General features: G+C 45.5%; 1 protein-coding gene across 4 annotated transcripts in view; it reads right to left on the bottom strand.

Moving 5' to 3' along the window:
- Arhgap28 (Rho GTPase activating protein 28) overlaps positions 1-22,445 on the bottom strand; it is a 174,205-nt gene that overhangs the window by 91,692 nt on the left and 60,068 nt on the right. The window contains exon 1 of one of the 4 annotated variants that reach the window (XM_052750172.1): positions 21,612-21,772. The exons of 2 other annotated variants lie outside the window; for them this stretch is intronic. The gene's annotated coding sequence lies outside the window, so the exon portion shown is untranslated. Of the gene's footprint in view, positions 1-6,201; positions 6,309-21,611; positions 21,773-22,445 lie in introns of those variants that run through there. One more of the 4 variants, XM_052750174.1, reaches the window with a different exon arrangement.

The following is a 22,445-nucleotide window of genomic DNA, read 5'->3' as shown; positions in this document are numbered from 1 at the left end:
GCTGGGCGTGGTGGAGCAGCCTTTAATCCCAGCAGAAACAGAGGGAGCTCTGAGTTCCAGGCCAGCCTGGTCTACACAGAGAGCACTGGGACAGCCAGGGCTACATTGAGAGACTCTGTCCCAAGCAACAACTATAAAAACCTGGAGCAGAGATGTTCCTTGTTTTCCCTTACTGCAGGCAAAGCCAGATCCAGCCGACCCTGACACCCCCTCTTCACACTCAGTGTGGGCCACAGCAATGATGACCTAACGTGCCCCTCTTCACACTCAGTGTGGGCCACAGCAATGATGACCTAACGTGCCCCTCTTCACACTCAGTGTGGGCCACAGCAATGCTGACCTAACATGCCCCTCTTCACACTGAGTGTGGGCCACAGCAATGCTGACCTAACATGCCCCTCTTCACATTCAGTGTGGGCCACAGCAATGCTGACTTAACATACCCCTCTTCACACTCAGTGTGGGCCACAGCAATGACGACCTAACACACCCCTCTTCACACTCAGGTGTGGGCCACAGCAATGCTGATCTAACATGCCCCTCTTCATACTCAGGTGTGGGCCACAGCAATGCTGATCTAACACGCCCCTCTTCACACTCAGGTGTGGGCCACAGCAATGCTGATCTAACACACCCCTCTTCACACTCAGGTGTGGGCCACAGCAATGCTGATCTAACACACCCCTCTTCATACTCAGGTGTGGGCCACAGCAATGCTGATCTAACACACCCCTCTTCACACTCAGTGTGGACCACAGCAATGATGGGCCTCACAGTTTCAGCATTTTAGAGTTTTTCATTTACCATGTCTCATAAATATTTTAATTGGGGAGAAACAAAAGTCCAAGCCCCAGAAAGGGCTTTGGAAGAGAAATATGAAAAGTTTTCACACATAACAGAATCAATATATAGGCCCCTCAACCACCTGGGAAAGGGAAGGAAGGGGTTTCCTTCAAGGTCCCTGTTACCATGCTGTTTAGAAGGCAAGTTGGAGCCAGGTAGACATCAACAGGGACTGACGGGATTAGGGGAGGACTTCAGTCATCGTGAGTTGGCAACTGGAGGAAGTGAGTGTGATGCCCAGAGGAATGGCACCGTGCGCGAGCAGAATGAGTTAACCGAGAACAGTTCTGAAAAAGGGAGGGATGGGAGAAACTTCTGGAGACCCGGTGGAAGTGCACGACTCCAGCATTCTGGAGGTCATCCCACACCATCCTTTTCCCCTTATGCCTTGGGTGGTCAGAACGCCAGAGACAAAGAATTAGGGAGGAAGCTTTGAAGGAGTGACCTCACGCTTCTCCCTGAACTATCTCCCCACAGGGAGTGTTCTGGAATGCAGGGGGGAATTTTCTGCATGCTGCAACGAGAAGGATTTAACTAGCTGGGCCAGTGCTGTGGACAGTCTGCACAAGAAAGAACATCTCGATTTTCAAACTCCTGCTGGACTTAACTACAGGTGAAAACCTGTACAGAACTATTAAAACCCACAGCTTTACTAGGGTGTTTGTGCGCGCACGCGCGCGCGCGCGCGCGTGTGTGTGTGTGTGTGTGTGTGTGTGTGTGTGTGTGTGTGTGTGGTGTGTGTGGTATGTGTGTATGCATATATACAAATGTATATATGTGTGTTTGTGTGTGCGCGCGTGCATGCATAAGCATGTGCATGCTATTTATGCATGTGCATGCAAGTGAGTGTGAGTGCACACAGAGGCCAGAAGTGGATGGCGGGTGCCTTCTTCTACCCTTCATCTTAGTCTCACTGAAACTGGAGCATTCAGCCAGTCTAACCTGCTATGAAGCCCAGGCACCCTCCAGGGTCACCTCCCCAGTGCTAGCATTATAGGCATGTGACATCACAGCTGGGTTTGTATGTGGGTGCTGGGGATCTGAACTCAGGGCCTCAAGCTTGTGCAAGCCTTTCCTAACTGAGCCACCTCTTCGGTCCCTTGATTTTGGTTTTAGACATACTAAGTGTTTCGGTGTTGTTTTGTTTACTCAGAAGTTTCCAGCCGTGCAATCATAAGTAGAAAGACCACACTTTGGTCAAACTGTCACTGTCTGAGTTGTGGTTTCTACTGCTGTGATGAAACACCATGACCAAAGCAAGTTGGGGAGGAAAGGGTTTATTAGGCTTACACTTCCACATCACTGTTCATACTAAAGGAAATCAGGACAGGAACTCAAACAGGGCAGAGGCCATGGAGGGTGCTGCTTACTGACTTGCTCAGTCCTCAAGGTTGGATCTCTCAGTTAGTCTTCTCTATGTGCTGGAATCCTGAAGAAGGCTCTAATGACAGTGGAGTAGACTTAATACCAAGGAGAGGGCAAGCAGGCAAAGAGCAAAAGCTTCCTTCTTCCCTGTCCTTATCTAGGCTTCCAGCAGGTGTGGCCCAGATTAAAGGTGTGTCTTCCTCCCTCAAGATCCAGATCAAAGTGTGTGTTTTCTGTCCCGGCCCAGGCCAGTGTTGAGCTTCTGCCTCAACCTATCAAATGGGCCCTTGAAGTCGGGGAGTGAGGAATTAGGAAATGATAAATAGAAATATAAACATAGAAAGAGAGAAAAGATAAAGACACAGGATAGCTTCGGGAGGGCCCTGGGTCAATACCCAGCAGCCTTGAGTTTACTTCTAATGGGCTTTTTATATGCTAGCAAGGGGAGAGGCAAAAGACATCCTCCTTTTAAGATCAAAACACAACGTACAAACAAGTGTAGACCCTTCAAAACACCTGGTAACCACACCCCATGGTAAAGCCTCTTGTGATTAGACACTGAAATATAAGACATCTGGTAACCATGCCTTTGCACCCTATTATGCAGCCTTGGAGGGCAACATTAACTCTCTGACCTTGAGTCAAACCACAAGTTGGAATCTTTGTGGGCTCCCACAGTCTTCCTACCTGAAAGGTCCAGACTACAGGTGGATTTATTCACTTCAAACCAAGCAAGAAATCTCACAGGTGTGGCCTCCATTTCTGGATTGTAGTTCATTCCAGACATAGTCAAGTTGACAACTGAAACTAGTCATCACAGTCATCATTCTGGAAACTCAGATCATTGGCTCACAGGGGCCAGCTCACAGCTCACAAGGGCCATCTCCATTGTCAGTAGCCCCCTGCATGGTGATTTCTCACCTTAGAGTTTCCACCTGATTCCTTCAAACTGTCAATCAGTACCATCGCATCTCTGAGTTTATATACTGAAATACTCATCATGTAAAAACATTATTCTTTTGAGTTTTCCTTTGTATTACACAAGACTGTGCATAGATGATAATTTAGGAGGTTATGTAATACAAACTTTTTTTATTAACAAATTTTCTAGTCATTTTACATACCAACCACAGATCTCCTCCTGTAACACGAATTGTTAGACCGTCTTATTAATAAAAACAAACCCGGGAGCCAGGTATTGGAGTGAATTCTGAAAGGTCAGAGGAACAGAACCAGCGACAGCTAACCTTGCCTCACCAATTCCTCAGCTGATTTCATAATTGGAAGCCTCTGTGTTCTCATCTGAACGGATCTCAGCTGAACTGCTGCTCAAAAGCCTAAAAGCTTAACCAGCCTAGTTCCTGGTTTTCACACCTTACATACCTTTCTGCTTCCTGCCATCACTTCCTGGGATTAAAGGTGTGAGTCACCATGTCTAGCTGTTTCCAGTGTGGCTTTGAACTCATAGAGATCCGGATGGATCTCTGCCTCCAGAATGCTAGGATTAAAGGTGTGTGTGCCACCATTTTCTGGTCTCTATGTCTATCAAGTGGCTGTTCTGTTCTCTGACCCCAGATAAGTTTATTAAGGTGCACAATATATTGGGGGACACAATATATCACCACATCCTCCCTTCCTCCCCCCCCCCCATCCCAATGCAAACATTTCATTTGAGGATGTTATATAATCTATTCACTTCATTTCAGGGTGATGGAAGAGGGCACTGGGTCAGACAGTGCTGAGCACTGGCGGTACAGAGCACTCATTCTTTCTTAAGGAGCCTCTCATGAGGCTAACTCCTTCTCAATTTATCTCACCAGCTGCTCTGCACGCAGCACGGGAGTGTGGCATTTTCCAGAACTCTCATGCCTCACTTCTTACCCACATCTCATCTTTGACCTTCCAGGAGTCTCTGAGCACTGATTTGACAAACTGCTCTCCAATCTAGACCTCTCCTTCCGGGTCCCCTGCTTCCACAGCACGCTTTACTTGCCTACCGTGTGCTGCCTGGATTTGCAGAGTGTAGTGTTTCCAGCCCAGCAAGAGCACAGCAGAGCCCTTTCTGTGCAGAATCTGGGTTTGGTAGTTCTGTTTTCCTTCATTTGTGGGAATACCACCTCCCAAGTCTTCTGAACTAGAAAACCGGAGTCACTTCAGTCTAATTTATTATCTTTGATTCTCTTAAAGCAAATGTTTACCATGTCCATCCAAATTACCCCTCACTGTAACTCTTGCAAAAATCTAAAGCACACACTTGGTCATTTCCTGAACTGTAATACAGTAGTAAATAGTGTTATGTTCTTAATATCAAGTTGATTTAACTCATCAATTTTACTTGACTATCTAGCATGGGGGAATGACTGTAAATAATTGTCTATAAATTTATTAACTATAAAGTTATTTTTAAAACTTATATAAAAATAATAAAATAAAAAAAGCTTAGAAATAACCAATTAAGGGAATAATTTGGCATTTTTATTGTGCATGCATGTAAAAATGACATTATAGTCACTAAAGTTATACTAAAAGAAGAATCATTATTTCAAAGAGAAATGCTTTTCATAGTGTTAAATTAAAAACTGGGGACAGTGAAAATTGCCCAGTGGTTAGAGCACTTGGCACATAAGTATAAGGACTGGCGTTCAGATCTCCAAAATCCACATAATGCCAGGTTGGCATGGTGGTCACCTGTAATTCCAGCCTTGGAAGATGGAGACAGGGTTCCTAAAGGAAGCCACAGCAATGAGCTCTGAAACTCTACAAGAACATTAGCAAAGTCATGAGGATTCTAACAAAGTTACTGAAACACTAGCAAACCATAAAAACGCTAGCAAAGCCATGAGAAGGCTAGCAAAGCCACGAGAACACTAGGAAAGTCACAAGAACACTAGCAAAGCCACAAGAACACTAGCAAAGCCACAAGAACACTAGCAAAGCCACAAGAACACTAACAAAGTCACAAGAACACTAGCAAAGTCACAAGAACACTAGCAAAGCCATGAGAACACTAGCAAAGCCACAAGAACACTAGGAAAGCCATGAGAATACTAGCAAAGTCACAAGAACACTAGCAAAGCCAGGAGAATGCTAGCAGAGCCATGAGGACACTAGCAGAGCCATGAGGACACTACCAAAGCTACAAGAACACTAGCAGAGCCACAAGAACACTAGCAAAGCAATGAGAGCACTAGCAAAGCCACAAGAAAGCTAGCCGGCACCTGAAATTCATCTCTGCCCCAAAGCCAGGATGAACTGAAGCCATGCAACAGTTTCCGAGTGACAAAACCCAGAAAGAACCAGAACTCCAGAACATAAGCAGAACTCCTCAAACCAGCTCAAGTGGAATGACAGGGACGCTGAGCAGCCATGGGCAACTACCATTAGAGATGATGAGTCTTATACTAAGAAACACGTGCCTATCTACTTAAAATACAGAAGTCATTCAGAATCATGCCAAATATTCTTAATAAGCAATTATAATTTGGGCATGGGATTCGGTGAGAGAGAGCTCTTGGTTGACATGAATGAGACTTTGAGTTTGATTCCCAACATTGAAGGAAATATATTAGGACCTTGGTTAAAACTGTTTTTGAATAGTCAAACAAAAGGCCTATGAAAATACCTAAAGGAAGTCACCAGCTTAACAGTCAAGGCACCAGGTCTTTAATAAAAAGTGGAACGGCCAATAGCTAGGTAGGATTTTCGGGGCAAAGAGGATGCTGGGAAGAGGAAGGACAGAGTCACCAGCAGATGTAGAAGAAGCAGCATAGGCAGTACATAGATGATGTAAACAAACCTGGGGCAGTACATAGATTAACAGAAATGGGTTAATTTAGGTTGTAAGAACTAGTTAGTAACAAGCTTAAGCTATTGGCTGAGCTTTCATAATTAATAATAAATCTCCATGTAGTTATTTGGGAGCTGGCAAATGGGACAGAAAAATCTTCCTACAAAAACTCTTATAATATTGATTTTAAAATGTGTCTGACTCACATCCTAGACCAACCATATCAGAATTCCAGGGGGTGGGTCCCAGTGCCAGATTGTAAAGAGGGTCCCCTTCTGCCATTCAGAACGATGAAGTTTTCCCATGTGCAGAGCAGACCACATCCCCAAAGAAGAATCTCATTTTCATTTTCATCGACAGACTGAAACATAATGAAAAACAAATGACAATGTGAAGTATTCTCTTCACCCAAGGGTGTCTTTTAGTTGATTTTGTTTCTGTTCTCAAAGAGAAATTTCAATACATATCAAAAGTCTTCAGTCAAAAAAAAAGTTAGAATTCACAACATTTAATGCTATGAAAGTGAGCTCCAACTAAGAGAACTTGCTCATTTCAAGTATCCTTTCCCCTGAAAAGAGCCGATCAACATCCTAACAAATGTCTGGAAGAGTACTGAAGGGCAATTTTCCATATAGGGAGAGCTGGCATCCAACCCCTACCCCAGATTTTAAGTTGTCTCAGAATGATGAGGCCAGTGCACCCCAACACAGTTTGGCTGTGGAGACAGAGCTGGAGGATGAAGTAGGTATGGTAAACTGAGTCTGGCTTTCCCCTCACATTTCACTTTCTGCTGTCAACAGCTTATTCTGACCTGGAGGTATACACATTCCTTTTGGACTCTACCATAGGTAGGAAAATTCTCTGAGACCATTCCTTAAGTATATGTAATATTTCAAAAATCTGTGTGCAGACAAAACAAAAAACAAACAAACAAAAAATGAAAGCAAGAGGGAAAAGAAAATAAAACAAGGCTGAGACAGAAGGCTTGTAAGTCGGGGGATAACCTGGGCTAAACAGTGAGTTGGAGGGCAGCTCTTCAAACAGAACAAACAAGAGAAAGAAAAGAAAATGGAAAAAATTATAATATGAAAGCTGTAGATCAACAGTGGCTTCTGTGCAATCCAGATGGTAAAAATGAACAATTCTAGAAATTATTACCTTAGCCATTTGACATCAAAATACTGTTTTGCTAAACTCACCCATCCATTTAAAGACATGTACTTCCCTCCCAATTCCTTTCTTCATCCAGACAAAACTTTCTCCTTATTCCATATAGGGTATATTTCCTAGAGAAGAGTTTTTTTTTTTTTAAAAAAGATCTTCAATATGTGTCAATTAGAAATATTATATATACACACACACATTCAGCACTCATCGATATCAAGATTGTGAGAAATTAGCTTCTATAATAATCTCATCATGTGCGCTGTTCTTTGACTTGTTCTTCTATTCCACTTTCCCTAGTGTTAACAGAGAACCATGACATCACTCTTGTGAGCTGGGTTGAGTTTAAGCACCAGAAAAGGTGCTGAGACTACCAATGTCCCTCCCTTGGTTCCAGCTCATGTCTGCATGCAAATTCATTGCGTTTTCACTCTGCTTTGGAATTCCCAGAACTACAGGTTGGTTGGTGCATTTTTCATACTTAGATTACAACATGCCAGAATCTTAAAATAAGGCCACCATGAGGGCGTTAACTCCTGAAAATGTGTACAGAAGTTAGACTGAGTTCTAGCTGCCTATAAACACAGAGAGCAGAGAGGAGGAAGTAATCTGAGTTAGTGTGAGGGAGCTTCAGGCCAAGGAAGGGAGAGTTGGACAGAGAGGGAGAAAGGATGCTCAAAGTTCAAGAATCCACAAGAGGCAGAAACATCTAGGGTACCAGGAGGAGGTAGACAGGTTAAATTATGAGCCACATGCCTGATTCAAATGAATGAATGGAATGAATGAATGAATGAATGAATGAATACAGCTTGTTACTCATGGTCCTATGCTGACGTTTCTTTCAAAACATCTTAGTGCCATAGATCACCCTTCCTTCATCTCTGCTTGGTGAACTTGGAATCTGAGTAATTTATTTATGTGACTGGCACAGGGACTTGAACGTGAGTGTTGTTTGCAGGTAATGAAAGACAGAGGCTAATCAGGAACCCACATGAGCACCCTTCTAAAAGGAGATTTAAAATATTTAGCAAGCATTGAAATCAATATCAAAAACAGTTGCTGTTTTTATTTTTTCTTGTGAGTGTCCTTGGACGGAAGCAGGCATTGTGTTCACCCCTTTGCTTCTCTAGGCTCTAGCTGCTGCCAGCACTTACTAACTGCAGCTGCCTTCATACATACAGCTTTGACCCCATGACTGCTAAGTACCCTGGTAAAGACCCTACTGTTTGTCCAAATCAACCTTAGAAAAACATTTAGATACTGGACCATGATTCAAGCTTTTCCTAAGCTTATCAAATGTGACTAAAATTGGAGTCTTAGAGAGAGACTGTCCAACAGTCATCAAGCACTAACTCTGGCCTTTGTTCCCATCTCTGACTAGCCTGGACCTCCTTGGGTATCAAAAGTGACTGTGGCACTCGGCATCACCCTGTAAAGGGCAGGGATGTGTCCCTTTATTCTTGCATCTTTAACACCTACAGAGAGTTCAGCACATGTCCCCGCAAAATGAAAGTCCTGACATCCCAATGGGCAGCTTCCATCCCGCCAGGTCCTGTTGTTTTATCCCCAGAAGGGGGCCGGTATCAAGATGTGTCAACCTGGGACTCCTGATGCACTCACTCTCTGAGCCAAGATTCTAAGGCATGAGAGGACCAGACTCCAGATTTCTGACAACACTCCCAGAGAGCTGGGCAGTCCAGGCACACCAGCTACATACCGCAAGGCTGCTTCCTGAGGCCCGAGGGGAAGCAGATAGCAAACTCAGGCAGGATAATGAAGAAGCCTTTCCTAGGAGGCTTACTTGGCTATTTTGAAAACGTGATAGGTCTGAACGAAAGTCAAAAAAAAAGATCATAAAACTGAAAACTGGGGGGTGGGGAGAACTGAGATGGGATGGGGGGAGGGTACGACGACAGGGACCAGCTAACATGAGCAGCAGAAACTTTAGGCTGGAACAGGAGCAGTAGGACCCAGTCATGGACAAGCAATGGTGACGGGCATCTTGGGAGGAGGCCTCTGCCTACACTAGACCCTTCCACCCAACTAGAAACCAGAGCGGCAGTGGGGGAGGGGGAACAAAGGGAGCTGCCAACAGAGGAACTTCAGACTCACTGAGCAATTTATTATTTCCTGGGGTTAAAGGTCAACATCTTTCGACCAGAGAGGGTCTGGACTGGTTCAAAGGGCAGCATGAGGAAAGGGTCCCAGCCTATGTCCATTTGGGCAGGCAGTCTTTAGGATGTCAGGACCCCCCAGGGGCTTGGTGAGTAAAGGTCAGCTCTAGAGATAAAAGAACACATGGAGTGCCTCAGGCAAAGGCATAAAGGACTTGCTGGGAAGCCATCAGTCACCAGGCACCAGGAGGTAACACACTGGCCTCCCTTGGGTCTTCTGGAGAAACAGGACTGGCAGGTTTGCCTGAGACAGTCCAGGAAACCAGGGGTCACTCTGCAGTCAGAGGCACTTCGTGTGGAAGCCTCTAGGGTTTGTTGGTTTGTTTGTTTGTTTGTTTAAGAATGTAGTTGCAGCCGGGCGGTGGTGGCACACGCCTTTAATCCCAGCACTCGGGAGGCAGAGCCAGGCGGATCTCTGTGAGTTCGAGGCCAGCCTGGGCTACCAAGTGAGTTCCAGGAAAGGCGCAAAGCTACACAGAGAAACCCTGTCTCGAAAAACCAAAAAAAAAAAAAAAAAAAAAAAAAAAAAAAATGTAGTTGCAATCCCAGGTGAAGCTTCAAGATAGGGTGACCCAAGGGACACACAGGCAGCAAGCATTATGGCTAAGCAGACAGCTCCTAACCCAGAAACCTGTCAGAGAAGTATGGTTTGGAGATGTGCCCTCCCAAAGGCTCATCCCCTGTCACACCCACTTGCCACACCCAGAAGTTAGCTGGATCCAAAGGGCTATCACCTCGTCAATGGAATAATCAATTCACTAGTTCAGACCTGAATGGGCTCTTAGGAAGTGGGTCAGTCACTGGGTGGGGAAAGGTGTCTCTGGAAGGTAAACTTTGTCCCCAAACCCTGTCTTGCCACTTTGCTTACTGACTATCATGACAGCCTCCTCTCTGTCACATACTCCTCCACCTTGATACTATCCCTTACCACAGTCCCATAGCAATCAAATCAGCCAATGACAGTCTGGGACCTTTGAAACTTCCAGAATAAATCTGTTTGTCTTTAAGTGGTGTTTCTCAGGCCTTTGGTCACAGGGATGAAAAATGAATAAAATGCCAGTATTCCTACATATCTAACGAATATATACACATATACTAAAATTATATGTGTATAAATTCTGCATATATACACATTTAATTAAATATTAGATGCATGTAAATATGTATAATTAGTACACACATACCATGAAGGTGGCTGGTTCCAGGACTTTCTGTGGATATGAAAACTATGATGCTCAAGGCCTCCATACTAAATGACACAGTATTGCCATAGATTCTGTGCATACTTTAAATCATCTTTGGGTTATAACTACTGCCTACTACAATGTTAGTGCAGTGTGAATAGCTGTTAAACTGTATTGTTTGCGGGGAGGGAAATGGTAAGACAAAAAGTGTGCATGCATTTAGTATAGGACCATATTTTCCAAGGATTTTCAACATCAGGTACCTGAATGAAAGGATGGAGAATTTGTAGGTCCCATTGGCCAGTGGCATCTGCTTGCATGAATACACACATTCCCCGCCCCCTCCCCCCACATACACACAATCGAAAGGAATCCCTTACCGATTCTCTAGTCAAAAGTTCTTAGGAATACATTGAACACAGAACATGGAAGGCGGTGCACACCTGTAGTCCTAGCCACTCATGAGGTAAGATCACTTGAGCTTGGGAATTTGAAGTCAGCAAGGGCAACATGGTGAGATCCCATCTCAAGGAAAACAACAGTAAAAGTAATAGAGGAAAGGAAACCACATGTTTGCTTTTTTAATCACATTATTTAAAAGTCACCACTATTTCATGGCTAAAAACTAATGCACCTTCCCCAGCCATTGAAGGAGAGCCCTGCCCAGAGGCCTTGCTGAGCTCAAGAAGGCAGGCTCACACATTCTCTCTCTCTCTCTCTCTCTCTCTCCCTCTCTCTTTTTCTTTCTTTCTTTTATCCACATCCCAGGCACAAGTTCCCCTCCCTCCTCTTCTTCCAGTCTCCTCCCCCATTCGGCTCTCACTGCCGCCCCCGCCCCCCCCCCCAATCCATTCCTGCTCCTTTTCTGTTTAGGAAAGGGCAGGTCTCCCATGAGTATCAACAAAACACGGCATATCAAGTTGTGGTAAGACTAAGCACCTCCCATGCAGTAAGGCTGGGCAAGGCATTCAGTATGAGGAGCAGGGTCCCAAAAGCCAGTAAAAAGTCAGGGACAGTCCCTGTTCCTGTTGCTAAGAGTCCCATAAGAACACCAAGCTACACAACTGTTAACATACATGCAGAGGGCCTAGGTCAGACCCGTGCAGGCTCCCTGGTTGTCGGTTCAGTCTCTGTGAGCTCCTGTGAGCCCAGGTTAGTTGATTCTGAGGGTTTTCCTGTGGTGTCCTTGACCCCTCTGGCTCCTACAATCCTCTCTCCCCTTCTTCTGCAGGATTCCTCTAGCTCTGCCTAATGTTTGGCTGTGGGTCTCTGCATCTGTTTCCACCAGTTACCACATGAAGCCTCTCTGATGACAATTAGGCTAGGCACATCCCACAGGCAGGATAGACTGTAGGTCGAAGGTTCTGTGGCTGGGCTGGTGTCCAAATCCCTCCACTTGAAGCCTTGCCTGGTCACAGGAGATGGCCAGTTCAGGCTACATATCCGCTATTGCTGGGAGTCTTAACTGGGGTTATCCTTGTAGATTCCTGGGAGATTTCCTTACGCCAGGTTTTACCTGCCCCCAAAATGCCCTCTTTCCAGAGGTCTCTTCCAGTTCTCTCCCCTTCTGCCCCCCACCCCCCAACCTGATCGCTCATGTCCACTGGCTCACAGTCCACTCACTAGATCTCTTCTATTTCCACTTCCCAGGGAGATCCAGGAATCCTGGGGAAGGTTTTTAAGATACCGAGAATTTTGAGAAGTGAGAAACTCTCAGAGCTGATGAGTCATATTAGGGACAGGACAAATGTGAATTCACCCTTCATGGGGGTTGCTAAACCCCAATTCTAAGAGATGGGAAATGGGTGGCTCACCTTTTGCCTCAGGAAGAACTGTTGAGAGTAAAACATTAAATAGATAAATAAACAAATAAATAAATAAATGAAACAATCAATCAATCAATAATCAGCAAAGAATCCACATCTAAATTATTAGCTGTAGTTGACTGTGGGATCCAGGCCCACCCGAGGCTATCCCGGGTTTCAACCTGTTTCGTTTCCCTCTATACTTCTACTTAATGCTCTTATCCCTCTCTCAAGAGTCCCTGGGGTAGAAATAAATGTGGGCCCTGGTCTCCCACAGCTGAAATGCAAGATGAAAACAGTGTTGAGAAGAGATTTGGATCAGGAGAGCAAGTTTTGATATCCTTTCCTCCCCCAAATCTGAGAAGGAAAAACGATCTGGAGAGGAAAAATTAGAGCATGTATCCAGCTGAGACCTGGGGTCCTCGGACCCCAGAGAGCTCAGAGAAATCTGGGAAGACGCTTGCTGGCTGCTTCCCTTTTTCATGATGAGGGGTTGTGACCTCAGTGACACATGACATGTCATGTGACAGGGAGCTAGAAGAATGGGTAGAGGGGCAGCTTGGGCTAAGCAGGTGGCCCACGGTTCTACTCAGTGCCTAAAGGGTTGATGAGAGGGAGGGAAGGAGGGAGGGCGAGGCTCGGAACTGAGAACCAGGCAGAAGCCAAGTTTGGGCCACACACCCCATTTCTATCCCAAGGACACTGCATCCAATCCCACTAGGTCAGGACTCAGAGAGGTCAGTCAGGAGATGGAGAAGCCCAGACCACCCTAGCAACAATGGGGAAGAGAGGAGGGCATGGCCGGTGAAATTGCTAATATTCCTGAGTTTTATCCAGAAGTAATGTCAAAAACGCTCAGTTGGATAGGACTGATGGGCTACGGCTGAGACTACATTAAATTCTTCCACCATCTGCCTGAATGGGGGTTTGGAACCAGAATATAAATTATGCCACAAAAAAAAAATAAAGTCATAGTCTGTGACTGTGAAATTCATGTGCGTTACAAGACTGATTGATTTTTCTCAGCCTGAACTGCTTCAATATTAAAAGTGACTCTTTGGCTAAGGTCTGATTCTATCCAGAGGCAGCAGTCTTGGTGATCCGGCTTTCGAATAGGACTCACTAATTTTGGTCAGCAGTCTGGACTTGGTCCATGGTCTTACCTGATCTGTGACACAGTGCTGGGATGGCCTGGCAGCTTCACCAAGCTTCAGCCCTGCTTACAGGTCCATGGACCCCTGGAGGGCCTTGGCCCTGGCTGAGAGGTAAGAGGGACATTAAACCATGCACACTCGATACAACTACCTGCTGTGGGGCACAGAAAACATGCTCCGTTCTATTTATTGCTCCTCTCCAGTGTCATACTGAAGTTGTCTGTCTGTCTGTCTATCTATCCATCTACCCATCCATCCATCCATCTAGATATATGTCTATTTACAATGCTGGGGACTGAATCCAGGCAAGCACTCTACTATTGACCAAGAATCTCTTTACATAAGCTAAGGACCCTGAGCGTCAGTGTTAGTGACTTTTTGAGTTATTTTATTATTATTATTATTATTATTATTATTATTATTATTATTATTATTATTAGCAAAGACGGCCAGATTTCTGCAGAATGCTGTTAGAATAACACACATAAGCCAGAGTAATTTTGAAGCAATAAAAAATTGTCAGAAGTCTGGGCAAGACTTGACAAACTGATTTTAACTATTACCTAACAGATGTCATGGGTATGAGGAAGACATTAAAAACAACAGGACAGGAAGATGTTTTTGCTCTCCTTACAACTGGCAAGCAATGGGAATGACCTACATTCCAGAATGAGAACAGACATCATCAAGAGGCTGCCGAGGAAACTGGGGCATGCCTCTACCTGGGAGTCAAATACCAAAAATTTTAATTCTGGAAAACAAACAAGATACAAGGCCTGTTTATCTGGTGAAAAACTAGCAGACATAATAATAAGGCCTTGTAAATCCATGAGTACAGTCTCCCAAACCCCTCAGAGCAATCTTCTGTGGTAGTTCAATATTCCTTAGTTACAAGAGGGGGACAAGATAGCTCAGCTGGTAATATGCTTGCTCTGCAAACCTGAGAAGCTGAGTCTCATCCCCAGGAACCATGTGAAAAGGACAGGCACTGTGGTACACAGCCTTGTAATCCCGACCTTGGGGAAGAGGAGACATGGATCTCTGGCCAGCTGGTCTACCTGGCAAGATCCAGGCCATGAAAGACTGTCTCCAAAAACAAGGAGGACAGAAACTAAGGTTTGACATCCTAGGGTGACCTCTGGTCTCCACATCTCCACGTGAACACATGCAAGTGGATACACACACACACACACACACACACACACACACACAGAGAGAGAGAGAGAGAGAGAGAGAGAGAGAGAGAGAGAGAGAGAGAGAGAGAGAGCTATTACTCATAGAGTACCATCTAGCTAGGACTTGTACTATAGTCGGGAAAGTAATATAAAACATTTCCAGATAGCCATCACTCCCTATGTCCTGAAAATAACAAAAGGGAGAAACTGACTACAGCCAGTGTGCATTCGTGTTTGGTAATTGTCTTATAACCTCTCTAGTGCACTGTCATGGATGAACACCTGTTGAATATCATCAACTGTCCCCTGAGAAATCCTGTAGGTACTACTGTAGTTGATTTTATAGAAATGAAAACAAAGAAAGTTTGCCTCCAGCCTAAACACACATTATCAGATAAAGGAGAAACTGCAATTCAGAAGCAGGGTTCTGCCACACTTTGGACATTTTCCCACTGACTACTTGCAGTATTTTTACTTTTTATACAGTGACGATTGCCAAAGATCTACTTATGAATGAACAATACAAGTGACTTCTTCCTGCCGAAAGCAGGCACCACCATGCAATCACGGGGCTTGCAGGTGTTTAAGACACAGGAAGTGAAACATACAGGCCACTTAACAAGAAACCTGGAGCTCATTAATGGGCTGGCTATCCATCCACGAGAATTTTATTATTGCAGTAACTTACTTGAAAACAACAACTGTTAGGATTCTGTCGCCACTCCAGCTGCATGACCGCACATGCGCAGTTCAGCAGCTAAGCAAGGGGTCTCACGTCTTGTGTCATCAGTGTGCTATGTGATTGAACACTGTGCGCAGTTGGGGGGGGGGGGGTGTCATGCAATTAGCGCATGCATGACGAAGCTCCATAAGCCTACCTGTGCATGTGCAGAGGAATCCTTAAAAAAGCCGGACACAGACTCTCTCCCCCTCTGCTCTCTCCTCCCCCACAATCTCTCTTTCTCTCTCTCTGGTCTCTGCACATGCTTCTTACTCAGGCCTGGTCCTTTTATCCCCACCTCACCCCCCAATAAAGCTCGGATCCTGGGTTTTGTCGTGGCTCATGACCTTTCCACATGGTAACCAGCATCACTTATCATTTTTTAAAACAACAACAACAAAAATAGCATGTCAACTTTATAGAAAAGAAATTCCAAAGAACAGCTGAGGCGTCTAAAGAAAGAAATGACTGATGAAGGAGCCACTCCTCTCTCCAGACCCTAGGAGCACTTCCTCAACTGACAAAGGCCCATTCCCACTCTTTATTGACACCAGAAACAGAACTCACGTGCTAAGGCACGTGTGCTATTTACATCCACTTTAAATCACGAAGATGAAGGTCTGGGGAACATCTACGTCCAGAGACCTCCTAGCGCTAAAGAGAGTCATCACCTCACAATTGGCGGCTTTCTTTTGTGTTGCTTTTCTTCATACACCTTTCTGCTTGCAGCTCCTCCCATGGCATCCTCCAGGCTGATCTTCCAGACTGTGAATTCTCTAAGCTTAGACCTCACAACACTAAGCACTGTGCTTCAGCCCACCAAACTGCCTTCTGTGTGTTTTCCTCTGAAACCCAAAGCCACACGTGTCACACCCGTAAAGCAAATGGATGATAAGTAGCCTTAGTAGTCGACTGTATCACTCAGGGGACCTACCTGTCTGACTCTAGCAGAACTAGAATTCCACTTTGGGAAGCCCCACTGAAGGGAGAATATCAACAGGACTGATGACTTCAGGGAAAGACCATCTGTGAGAGGGAGACTGGGAAAGCCAGGATGACCTGTAAAAAAGTTGGAAATGCCAGAGAAATTTGGACGCTCCAGGGAAGCACCCAGTGTCTTGGAGAACAATCCATGAAGGTGTTAAGGAGCAGGACCAAGCAGAAGATACAGGGACAGTGGAGGAAGGTCAGTCCTATGCAGGTGAGCAGGCTAGCCTAGGACGTCCTGAGGAAGACACCTTGCAGAGTAGGAGAGCCCACAGACAGCGAGAGACCCCAGCACCACAGTCTTCAGGACATCCACAGAGGATGCATGCCTTGGCTAGGGAGAAGAGGGTGGAATGTGGGCTGGACGCCGATGGAGGGATCAGCAGATAAACCCAATGAGGTCAAGTAGCAGTCAGAGGGGCAAGTCTTCAGTAAACAGTAGAATCGTAAGCAGATTAGTGAAAATGCTCAGAGAATCCACTCAGGGGTTCAGGACAGACAGTTCTCGGTAGTTTATTACTGCTCGGAACTGTAATCCCTTTGCTGGCTTCTCTCACAGCACGTACACCTACCCCCACAGACATGATAGACATCATCTTGCCCTTCGGGAGAGCAGTGCAGAAAAAAGAATGAAACATGGACTTCCGTGTCTTTCAATTAAGTTGAAGATCACTATGGGCCACACAGTCAGACCCTGCCTCAAAATACAAAATGAAATAATGAACAAATAGACTAGGGCTTGGATGTGGCTCAGTAGCAGCACACTTGCTAGCTTCCTGCACGCAGGAAGCCCCGGGTTCCACAGCATTGAAAAATGAGAACTGGAAATGAGCCCACAGGAGCCTCGTTAATGCAGGAAAGCAGCCTCAGCGGATAATTGAAAGTCTCGCAGCTGTGATCACCACAGCCTCCAAGTTTTCCTACTTCTACACAGCAGAACACAGAGGAACACACTGCATCATCCATTCAGTTTGGTGTGGGGAAAGGAACCCAGGACCCAGAATCAGACTCCGGTTCTCCTGGATCTGGTGCTGGAATTCATACGAATTTGAGCCAGACCCTTTAACCACTCAGGTTCCTCACCTGTAAGCCTTTGCCAGGAGTATGTACAAAGATTAAAATGCCCGTGGCACTTCCCCTGTGCATCTAGAGGGGTCTAGTAACAACCGGCCCCCAAATGAATTGATTCTTGGGGATCAGAAGTGGAAAGGAGCCAAGAACTCTCTGGCACCCAGAGCCCACAGTGTGCTGGCAGTGATGGATGTTTGCTCAGGACGTGTTTACTTTAGTGGGTTTATTTATTTATTTTCAAATAGCAATCTGGAAAGGAGCATGGCGTTACAGCAGAGACCATAACAAAGGCTTTGCTGGAACCCTGGGAGGAGTCCAGAGGCCTCTCAGATTCTCCTCTTCCTAGCCTACGCTCTTCACTCCCCGAGTTAGCACTGCCCAGAGCCAAGTTTGTAAACCCCATACCTACTGCTGGGCAGGGCGATGCATGCCTGACCTGGGCATTCCAAGTATCTTAAGCTCCAAGCAAGCCTGGACCACTAGCAAAATCTAACAAGATGAAATAAAGCAAACAAAGCAAAATAAAATCACCCACAAAACACCTCGAACCAAGTTTTCTGTCTCAAATTTCCCTTCTCATGATAGCATCTAAAACCGACCCCTACCATTACCATACCCCCTCACATATTTCCAAAACATTCTGACATTTTGGACACCTCTAGTGCTTGGGAAGTTACCCCATTTCTTAAAACAGTCTACCATGGGTTTGCCTAATGCTGATTCTGCTTGTTTCTGTTCTGTGGACTTGAATGAAGTTTTGAATAAATCAGAAGTTCTTATTGGTATGAAATAGCCACAAAATAACCTAAAAGGGCTTTTTTTTTTAAGAGAAGCTTGCAGAGAGGAGTCATAGGACAAAGCCCATGATGTTTTTTTCATAGTGCATACACGCAGACTCATCCCTACTGAATTACTCATGGTGGCAAACTTTGAAATGAAAGACTGTGTGGCATATCTTCCATTTACTACTATAAAAGAAGGTCTAGGCCAGGCAGAGCGGTGTAGCCTGTGACCCCAGCATTTGGAGGATGAAGCAGGAGGATTACTAGGCCAGCTTGGGCTACATGGCAAGACGCTACTCAAAAAAGGGAAGGGGAGAAAGGGGAGGAGAAGAGAGGAGAAAGGGAGAGAGAAAGAGAAGGGAGAGAAAGAATGTATAAAAGAAAGAGAACACTGAAATAAATAAATGATGGATAAATACATAAACACACAGGCACACCCAGAGATGGGCACCCATTTCCACCGTACTTGCTAGAGAGCCTCTGCCGGGACTAGTCTCCGGTCACTGTGGGTTCTCTCCACATTGCCGCAGATTTGGGAGTTTGGGAACTTCCATAGTTCTGCTACAGCCCCAGCTTTCCTTCACAAGGTGATAAGAATGAGGCTTGGAAGGAGTTCTGCCCACAAAGGAGCAGAAGGGAACCAGGGCCAAGACATCTGCGCTGTCCACTCACCTGGGACTCCGAGAGTCACATACCACCATGGTGAACAAAACCACTGTAACATGCTCAACAGCCTTCCTGGTGAGCAAACCATGGAACTATGACCCAAATCACCATTTATTTGTTTGTTTGTTTCTTGAAGCTTAGGTTCTTGGAAAGTCTACACTGCTGTGATCTGGATAGAGCCAAGGAGGAAATACACCTACCTGTCGGGCCCCAATTTTGCCATGAGCACGTAAAAGGACTGTGTTCACTTAAACACATCTGGCAAGTAGAGGGGGCTCATGCTAATCTTCCCAGCCCATGGGCCCAGGTTTGCTCACTCGCTCCTCAAAATTTGTTTGGTAAATGAGTTTGGCAAGCCTATCATTTATTTGCACTGAAGTCATCAACAATGAGTGCCCATCTAATCAACTCGTACATCACCAAACATTCCTCTCCAGAGTGGTGCTTTTTTCTTTCCCTTGAGTACTCTCCAGGCTTTTGTGTTCCTAGGAAACACCTCGGTTTCTCAGCCTCTCCGGCCTTCTGTTTAGATAAGCACTGGGACCATTGTTCTGAGACAGTCCTCCATCTCCGACTGGTCTTCTCCCCAAGCACCAACAAATCACAGAGCTCTGAGCACCGCGGCTTCAGCTCTGCGCCCACACTGTCACAACCCTGCACTTCCAGGCTAAACCGTTCTCACCCTCACCTTCTGGGAGATTTCCAGGCAGGGGTCTGTGTTTAAGACGGCTGAGCTACCTCCAGGTTTGAAGCAGGCATAAACTGCAGTCCTGCAAGCAGCCCAAACCACAGCCTTCCAGTAAAAACTGACTTAGTCACTCTCCTTACTGTCGAGAGCTATTGATTCCTTTTAGCTCATCTTGTAGGTGATTTTATTTATTTTTTTAATTCAGGCAAATAAGCCCCACTGTTACTGGGCCACTGTCTTCGGAGTCCCTTATCTGTAAAAGATCCCCCTTGCTTAGGTGGCTGACAGGTGCCCTGTCCCCTCCCACCCCAACTCTTCTCTCTAAGATCATAAAAATAAAGCCCTTTGTTTCCGAAATCTTAACATTAGATTGTTTCCAAATGTAAACATGAGTCATATTTTGCTTTTGATTAGCTCAGTTGCTAGTCAATCGACCCTTCGGCTTAGAGTAAAAGCAGGGGCTTTTACAAAGTTTGTCTGTAGAAGGCAGATACCTGTCTGAAGGTAGTGGTGTGAGGGCACTGGTGATATACGGAAGTCCAGTCATCAGAAAGAAACCATGGAATGTAACATTGGAAACAAATACATCATCACTTAAAGATGCAAAGAAGGGCTGTGTTTGGTGATGGCCGTCAGAGCAAGGGTTTAGTCATTATTTTAAAAGATGAGAGAGTCAAGCGAATATTCCATCCTAGGTACCAGGATGGAAATGTTTACGGTATTCTGGGCCTCTAGTTGGTAGTCGCTTTTGTTTATGACTGACATCCCAGATACAAATCTTAACGTCCCACCCATGTAATGTACCCTCCCCTCCATGCATTCCACAGACGAGCAACATTTCACCGAGGCCGGCTTCCTATCAGGCTCTAGGAGACTCTGAAGAGAAGGTGCCACAGGGTCCAAGTGGTCTTTACTTTTAGCTTACAAAATGCTAGTTAGAACAATCTTAAAACAAAACAACTATGGATGCAACCTTTAAAATATGAAGAAGATAGTATATTGAAGTTTAAAAAAAAACCATAATAATCCGAGGATTCAAATATAATTTAAAGGAAATAAAATTCGAATACTCAACCCTCCTGCTTCCCTACTCCTGTGCCCTCCTGCATAAAACACAGACAGGACAGAGGGAGGGGGGGACAGACGGCTGCAGTGGGAAAACCAAACAGGAGGAGAGGTTAGTCAACACTATAGAAGCGTAAGAACTGTCATTTGTGTTTCTGGATGGAAAGCCCCTGCAATTAAGCTCATTAGGTCTGGGTTTCAGAACACACTAAACATGGGTGCTAATTCATCTGGAGCAGTCCGCGCACAGGCAGCGAGGCAGAGGCCAGGGGAAGGGCAGAGGCCATGAACAGATGTAGATTGTCCAAACGCCAACCACAAACCCTGGGGCAGAAGTCTGTCCTACGGGGCAGCACAGAATGAAGGCCCTATTCACCCATCTTCTGTGGGACCAGAGCAAAGGCCACTCCTGGCTGGTGGTGTCTTTTGTCCCAGAACTCAAAGCAAGCTGGAAAGTCTTGTTACCCTGACTAGAGATGAAAGTGATTCCACTCAAGGGTGGAACAGTGGCTGGAGTGAGAGCCTACTTCAGTAAATGTTACTAAAATTAGACAACTACCTGGAACAATGAGATTAGATTATTTCAAGCCACTCACCTCAAACTAGGAACCAGAACCAAGAGCCTTTAAACCATTCATTCGAAAGGCATGTATTAAGACATCTTAAAACCAGTCTTTTACTTTAGTAATATTACTTTGCTTCTTTCTATACCAAGTCTTAGAAACTCACATTTATAACATCACAAGAAACAACCTGCTTTAAAGGGTTAAAAAGATCACAATGTACTATCATCACATGATGTACCTATAAACGCCCAAGAGGATTACCATCAGCGCCACCAAAGCATCCACTGAAAACTAGACACCACAAGCAGCTCTTGCAGACAGTTTTGCTCCCTTCTTTTAAATGAGGGAGAGATGTGGCCTCAGAAAGGAGCCCATAGCCTGCTTTGCCCTTGTAGGGAGCATCTGGAGACTTACCGACCAGCAGGGCAAAAGTCTCAGGGACAACGCTGTGAAGAGAGAGACACAGAACAGCTTTGCCATGGTGTGCCCTCACGGCCTGGAGGCAGGGAAGCCATCTCCAGCCAGCCTTCTCCACCTCACACCACTAAGCGCTTCCCCCTGTCCTCCGACAGGACAAGCAGGGCTGGGCCCTGTGGCCAAGGAACAAAGGGCAGCGGCGTTCCTGGGCCATGTGGACAACGGCTTCCCTCTGCACTTCAGCTGTTTAAAGAGGTGCTCCCTGCCGGACAACCGTCGCCTCGCCGCCTTCCTGTTTGTGTCTCAGCTCAAACTTCCATCCATTTCCCCAAGGAAGACTTACTTTGGAAGCGCAATCAGCAGTCGGGAGGCTGATTTGGAAAAGCTTGGCGGTGTGTGAAGACCGAGACCTAGAAACACGTTTTCCCTAAGTAGACGCAGGGCTCCATGAAGAGTACCATAAGAGTCTGAGGCAAAAAAGTGGATCTCTTGTGATACAGAGGGTTTCTATTCTTCAGACTTTTAATGTGAAATGCGGAAAGGAAAGAATTTGTGGCTGATTAATCCAATATGTGTCGAGCTGTAATGCAGACACAAACCGTGACTTATGGTCAGAAGGTAAGGGTTTGACTGCCGAGGGCTTTACCACTGGTGGGTCCTAGGAGCTTGACAAAATTCAGTCTCCTGTGGACCTCAGTTTTTTTCATCTGAATAAATGGCACTGATAACGTGTACTTTGCAGACCCACTGTGAGAGTTGCAAACAATGAACGTAAAAGACGCCATGCTTAGGGTTATATGAAGGTCAGATCAGTGGAAAACTAGGCTTGGC

The sequence above is a fragment of the Peromyscus californicus genome, unplaced genomic scaffold (assembly GCF_007827085.1).
Source record: "Peromyscus californicus insignis strain IS unplaced genomic scaffold, ASM782708v3 Scaffold_21__1_contigs__length_65335640, whole genome shotgun sequence".
NCBI classification, from domain to species: domain Eukaryota; kingdom Metazoa; phylum Chordata; class Mammalia; order Rodentia; family Cricetidae; genus Peromyscus; species Peromyscus californicus.
This window is presented reverse-complemented; position numbering and strand designations above follow the sequence as displayed.